The sequence below is a fragment of the Arachis ipaensis genome, chromosome B10, assembly GCF_000816755.2.
Source record: "Arachis ipaensis cultivar K30076 chromosome B10, Araip1.1, whole genome shotgun sequence".
Classification (NCBI taxonomy): domain Eukaryota; kingdom Viridiplantae; phylum Streptophyta; class Magnoliopsida; order Fabales; family Fabaceae; genus Arachis; species Arachis ipaensis.
The window spans coordinates 101,368,039-101,375,148 of NC_029794.2; the positions used below are offsets into that span (position 1 = coordinate 101,368,039).

At 32.8% G+C, this 7,110-nt stretch overlaps 2 long non-coding RNA genes across 3 annotated transcripts; one reads left to right on the forward strand and one right to left on the reverse strand.

Moving 5' to 3' along the window:
• Nucleotides 1,149–1,807, forward strand: LOC110268139. The gene is made up of 2 exons (XR_002356217.1): nt 1,149–1,190; nt 1,447–1,807. It is a non-coding gene; the product is annotated as an uncharacterized LOC110268139 (long non-coding RNA).
• LOC110268138 lies at nt 1,567–4,276 on the reverse strand. 2 transcript variants are annotated; one of them, XR_002356216.1, is made up of 4 exons: nt 3,997–4,276; nt 3,769–3,797; nt 2,913–3,082; nt 1,567–1,951 (listed from the first exon to the last, which is right to left on the reverse strand). It is a non-coding gene; the product is annotated as an uncharacterized LOC110268138 (long non-coding RNA). The 2 variants fall into 2 exon arrangements; XR_002356215.1 differs by lacking the exon at nt 2,913–3,082.

Genomic DNA, 7,110 nt, shown 5'->3' on the forward strand with positions numbered 1-7,110 from the left:
CTAAAAATATATACTAGCTAGTTCAAGTAGTCAATATATAATGGTCCAAACTCTCCAAAAATTTATTGTCGTATTACCATTAGTATCCCTAGCTAGTTTCATTGTCCTCGAATCAAATATATATGTAAAGTAGCTAGCCATCAATAGCAATAATTGTAGGTCGTGCTTTCTTATCTATGAAATTGGTATCTTGGTCACTTTTTTGTGGACTTCTTTTATTTAAATAAAAAATTTATTATTTTTAATTTTAGTTAAAATAACATGTATGATTTTGTATATACCATAATTTTGCAGTCAGTCCAATTTCATTGGCTCTGTTAGGAAAACTGAGGAATAACACTGATTTGAATTTAGTGGCTGCAAAGTCACTAATATAATTTTTATACTCTCAATTTGCAGCCAAAGATAGCAAAAATTGCACACACAAATATACTACCTTAATTTCACACCTGCTCCCAGTAAAATTAAGGTAGAAAATTTTGCGCTGTTTCAATATTTCAGTCATAACCAGTAAAATTAAGGTAGTATCTGCTTTAAAAATGGTGCAGACTGTGTAAGAGAAATCAATTTATTTTATTTTTGATAAATCTACATTTTATAGTATTTATTTGTCTTAATTGAGTGAATTTTTTAACTTTTCTTATATTTTATTCATTGAAATAATATAATTTTGTAAATTCCTCCTACTTATGCTTAGTGATAGAAATCATACTTTTTATGCTTAAAATTGCTAAAAATCGATGGCAAAACGGACGGTGGAGATGGTCGCTATTAAGCTTATCGATTTTTTAAAATTCTAATAAAATCAACGGCTCGCATAGCCATCGATAATAATTTAATAAAATCGATAGCATTTTCGTCTAAAATATGAGTTTGGAAATTTTGTCTTCTTACTAAAATCGACAACATCGCCGTCGATATTATTATTTAAAATCGACGCCATTTGTGTCGATATTTGATCCAATAAAATCGACACAATTGCCGTCGATTTAATTATTTAGATACCAGCAAATCCTTTGTTTATTTTATATTTAAAAAGCGACACGGTTATCGATTTCAATAGCCATATTTTTTTATTATTTTTTTATTTGAAAAATAGTAAACAATTAATACAAATAAACTTTTAAATATAAAAATAAAATTTATATAGAATATTAGATAACAAGACAAATAAATTTTTAAATATAAAAGTAAAATTTATACTAAATAAATAAAAAAAATAGAAGGTTAAACCTTGAATAATTTTTCTGGGAGTCTTAAACTCTACCAATACTTGTGATAGTGTATTTACTATTTAACTCTAATTTCTTTATGGTACATTAGTGACTGGTTGATCAGTGTATCCAGTCCTCGCTCCAATGAGAACAAATTCAGAAGTAGCTCATCCACTAAAGCGAACCATAGTTGTGACTTTTACAAAAAGGAGAAAAGCACACATAAATGAAGTGCAACCAAGCTGTGCCATTTGTGAATTGCTAAAAATCAATATACATGCCATTAAGTACACACAAAGACCTACTCACACAAGTTGCAAAAAATATATCTTTCCAAATTTAATTGTGTTTAAAGCGTTAACAAATTAATGTGAACAATTTACATCATGCTAATTTAAGAATAAAATCAATGTAGACACTGCACACGTTTCGCCTACACAGCTCAACTTCAGTGCTCGTTGAGGAACAAATGTATGTGAAATATATCAAACATGATCTAAGAGTACCTTGAGCACATCTGCAGCAGCTAAAATCTGTTGGCCATGGCAGATGGATGCAACTAGCTTCTTGCTTTCCATAAAATGCTTCACTAATGCAATGACAGATTCATTGTGCCAAATACTCAGGTGCACGACCTCTAGGAATGACTAGAGCATCATAGCTTGAAGCATTCACATCATCATAGGTTGCATTCAAAGCAAAATCATGTCCTGGCTTCTCACTGTAAGTTTGATCACCTTCAAAATCATGAATAGTTGTTTGTTAATATTTTTCTTTGTATTTCAGTATCTTAATTCTTATGACACTTTTACATGTAATCTTTTGTTTATTAGCATTGTGAGTTTGTGACTCTAGGCATCTTAATTTATTGTGAGTTTGTGACTGTAGGCATCTAAAATACATAGAAAACAGAGACACACACACGAAGCAAAGAAAAATATTAATTTAGAAAATATTATGCACCAAATTCATCTCCGTCCCTTCACATATAGGATTGAGGTATATTTGTGACGCTCATCATCATCTTATGTATATTATTATGTATATTAATTTGTTTACCAAGGGAGTTAGAAAAGATAGTAGAAAAAGACTATAGTTAAAAAAAGTCCCTTTCCAATTTTTTCCTTTTCTTTTTCACTCAAAGATAGATCAAATAACACTGTTTGGTGTCCAATTAATGCAATAACTAAGAAGGATCAAAGACAGAACACATAAACTACTCTAGAAATCAGACATATGACATTAACAAACATACAAAACACGAGCTAGTAGTCTTAATTAGTCAATCATGCCATGCACCTTTCTGGGCCGAATGAATATAATGATATATATTAATTGCTGCTACAATGAAAATATTATACATATTAAAATACACATACACAAAAAAATAAGTTAAATAGGTACTTCTTTTTGTATTTGTATTTGTCTTGCATAGTTACTTGTACTAATAGTTTATAACTTTATATCGCATTACTGTACAGACTAATGGTACCATGAGTAAAAAAAAAGGATAAATTTCCATCCATTTTTTTACAAGATTAAGAAAGTTATACATCTATCTACCAACCATCCCCTCCCAAGATTTATTGACATACATAATCCTCAATAGCAATATTCAATATTGCAAAGCTAAACGTGTTGAATATGACAAATATACAATTTGACAATTCCAATATATATTGAATTATTCATTCATACCCGTGGAACAGGGCAAGCAAAATAGTACTTATGGACATCCGGATCCTCGACCTTTCTACAGACACCAGCTCCGCAATCACACTCAGGGTACTTATACGGTGGAGGCTCCTTGTAACTCTCCTCAATATCATCATCACACCACTGAATGTCATTTCATTGGGAGCGAAATGCTAAAGCGAAAAACAAATTTTTTATCCCCAACAGAAAACTGATTTTGCCTCCAATAAGAAGCTCTGATTCTATATATTGTGTTTCACACAATTAGACACATTTTTTAACATACACACCAACATTATCATATTTAAATCTTTTAGCCTCAATTTAAAGTTGACTCTAAGAGAATATAAAACCTGTCAACCAATGAACTTGTTTTCAAGTCCAACTCCTGTAACATGCTACTACTAGTATATAATATAAGGCTCCATGTGTATTTTTCAGGTTTTTTTTTTTTTTGTCTTTTTTGGATGTCACTTTATAAGGAGAAACCAGAAGATAAGAAAATACTAATGTCATTTTAGATTTTCCTATCACTAATCTGGCATTTTTAACATTATTCAAGTCAATGTGCTGAAATTCCTAAACTCAACAAACAAAACATTTTTAATCCATAATCTTATCTATCCAATGCTAAATGTTACAAACAACCAACAATAACATGAAAGCTGCTTTTTTAAAATGCATTTCTACAAAGCTAGATTTGGCACAGGTTGAAGGAGAACATCACTCCAGCAAGCATGAATAGAACTCTAATTAAAAGATTTGGCTTAAATGAAACTAAAAAACCATCAAATAGCATGAACACCACCAAGATCAGCAACACTTCAATATAGAGTTCAAAGTTCGAATAGTAGCTTACATCTGTTCAGCTCCTCTTAAGTTAATCACCTGCAAGCATTAGACAGCAGTCCAAATAAGCATCAAGCTGGAGAATATTTAATCTGAAAAAAGCATAGTAATAGGAAAATAAATGCAGAAATATATGCCAAATGTTTAGAAGAACAAATAATTACAAATTTTGGAGAATTTGGAATAGAAATAAGACAATGGAATTTGGAAGTTCAATAACAATAACTGAAAAAGATACCTAATTTTTGTGAGCTCGGTTGAGAGAGAGAAGACGTGTAAGAGAGAGCGGAGAAGGAGGAGCGACGGCGACAACAGAGAGAAGGAGCGCCGGTGGCGCGAATGTGATGAGCGACAGCGGCACGGCAGCAACAAAGCGCGACGGCGGCGTGAGCAGGAGGAGCGATGGCGGCGCAACCGTGACGCAGCAACGACAGCAGCGAAGAATGGTGTGAATTTGGGTTTGAACGAGGGAATTTGGGAGAATTACGTTTCTACACTTTGGACGTCGGAGGGAGAAGCGGGTATATGTGTTTGTAGTTATAAAAATCGACCGCATATTTGTCGCGTCTATTTTATACATTAAATCTATATCGTTTATTCCATTTTAGAAAAACGATATAAATTGTTTAAATTTATCGACGACAATTTTGTCAATATTTTAAATAAAAAAATAGACACCATATGTATCGATTTTAAATTAAAAGTATTTTCGACCTCGAGTGCGTCCATAATGTGACTATAATAAGAAAAAAAAGTAATGCTTTATAAAAATATTAATGACGTGGCTATCGATTTTAATATTTTATTTTTAATTTTTTTTTTATTAATATCGATAGCAAGTCGTCGAAAATTATCGACGGCAGAAATAGCCGTTGATTTTTGGTGTCGAAAAAAACGCTTTTTTTTCGTAGTGTTTGTTTAAGAGATTTAAGGCAAGGATGGCTTGGAATGATGAAGGAAAAGTATGCAAAAGTAGAGAAATCATGAAGAAGTAAAGGATTTGTAGAGTTGTCAATCCTGACCTCTTCGTACTAAAGTGATCATAACTTGAACTACAGAGCTTCGAATAAGGAGGTTTCAGTAGCATTAGAAAGCTAACATCTAAGGCTTCAAAATGATATACAATTTTCTATGGTAGACGTGTGTTAAGACGTCCGCGTACGCAGCCAAAGTTTTGCGTACGCGGAACACAAAAAACGTGACTCACTTAAGGCAACACGTGACCAGTGATTTCTAGAGCATTTTGGACCCAATCCAACCCATTTTAGATGCTATTGAACCAGGAATTGAAGGGAGAATGAACCAAGTAGTCATAATATAGTTTTAGCCATGCTTTAGGTTAAATTTCTAGAGAGAGAAGCTCTCTTTTCTCTTTAGAATTTAGGATTTTGTGCTTAATTTCATCTTAGATTTAGGTTTAAATACTTATTTTGATTTAGTTTCCTTTACTTTTCCTTGTTTTAGTGTTTTAATTTTCTTAGTTCTTTTTGTCAATTTCTCATTTTGGTCACTTTTATGTTTATAAACCCTTGTTGATTTTGATTTTTATTTAACGCAGTTTGATATTTTCATGTTAATTGGTGTTCAATTGAGTTGTTACTATTGTTATCTTGCATTTGGTAGCTTTAGATTTTATTATTATTACAATTTATTATACTTTTTTTATGCCTTCCAAGTATTTGATAAAATACTTGGCTTAGTTTTAGAGTAGATTTTAGCACTCTTGCCTTGAGATTAAGGACTTAGGTGCCTTGACGTCATTGATATCCAGTATGATTGGTAATTTAGGGTTGTTAGTTGTTTTTAAGATCAATTATGTCCACTTGACTTTACCCCCCGATGTTAGAGGATAACTAAGTGGAATTAACCCTTTGTAATTACCATGTTGTGGTCAATGATCTAGGATAGGAAACATTGACTCTTAATCCTTGCCATGGGTGTCTTTTAGCATTTATATTATCTTAGTTGTTAGCTTTACTTTCTTACAATTTACATTTCTTATTCATCATATTAAAAACCACAAAAATTCTCATAACTAATAATATGCACATTTTCCTGCAATTCTTTTGAGAGATGACCCGAGGTTTAAATACTCTTAATTTTCATTAGTTTAATTTAAGTGACAAACAAATTAAACTTTGATTCAGAGTTGTCTGTTGGTTTCGATCTATACTTCAATGGAATTATTTTGTAAAAATTTTGAACTGACGATTTTCCTCCATCAAGTTTTTGGTGTCGTTGCCGGGGAATTGCAAATGTGCGCTTGTTATTGGTTATTGTATATATGTTAATATTATGAATAGTTGCTTTAGTTTCTTTGTTAGTTTTTGCTAGTTGTAGGATTTTGTTTTCTTTGTTCTTATTAGCTTTTGCTTTTGTTATCTCTTGTTATTATGAATTCTCATCCTTTTGGCTATGAGTTTGGTTAGAACTATGTTGTAGAAAATGAAAGTTTCAATGAGGGATCACATTATGGGAATGGATATCAAGTTAGGGAGGAGACACATGCTTGTGGTCAACCTTCATGGCAACAACCTCCTTCGGTCTCTTATGGTTACAATTCACACCATAATGCACACAATTATGAACTAATTCCTCAACATTGTTCTCCATCATACTCACAAGCCCCATCTTACCAAACACCTTCCTACAACCCATATCCACTAAACTACCAACCTCATGTATCACACCCTTGTGACCACTATGAACGAATACCTGTTGAACCACCCCCATTCCAACAAAAATATTCCCAAGAGCCACAAATTCTATATACACCATCTCAATACTCCCACCAATATGAACGACCTTCTAATTATGAACCCTTTCTCCCAAACAATGAACTCTCCTCTCCACCTCAAATATCCATGGATGAAACTCTCATTTCAATTCTCCAAGAGCAAATAAAATTTTGTAGCATTCTTCAAGAGCGATGTGAAGCTTAAAGGAAGTAAGTAGAATTCATGGCTACCTTGACCGAGGTAGTGAGCAATTTTGTCTCACAATGGTTATGCACTCAAGGTACTCCCATGGCCACATGTGGAGAATCAATTGAAGAGCGTAGTATGAAAGAGAGATTGAAAACTCAAGTGGAGGATGAGGAGTGGAGTTTGGTATTGGAACAAGTGGAGGAAGCCAAAATCATTGAAGAAGAAGAAGTGGTTGACTTAGGAGATGCTGAGTGCAAAGAAGAATCTAAAGTTGTAGAGCCTTCTTCCATTGAGTTTGAAAGTGATGTTAAGGAGGGTGCGCAACCTCCAAAGAATATTGTGAATGAGAAATTGGAAGAAGTTGAGCAAGCAGCAAGTTCTCTTATTGATTATGATTCTGCACCAACATATGATCTCTTTGAGTT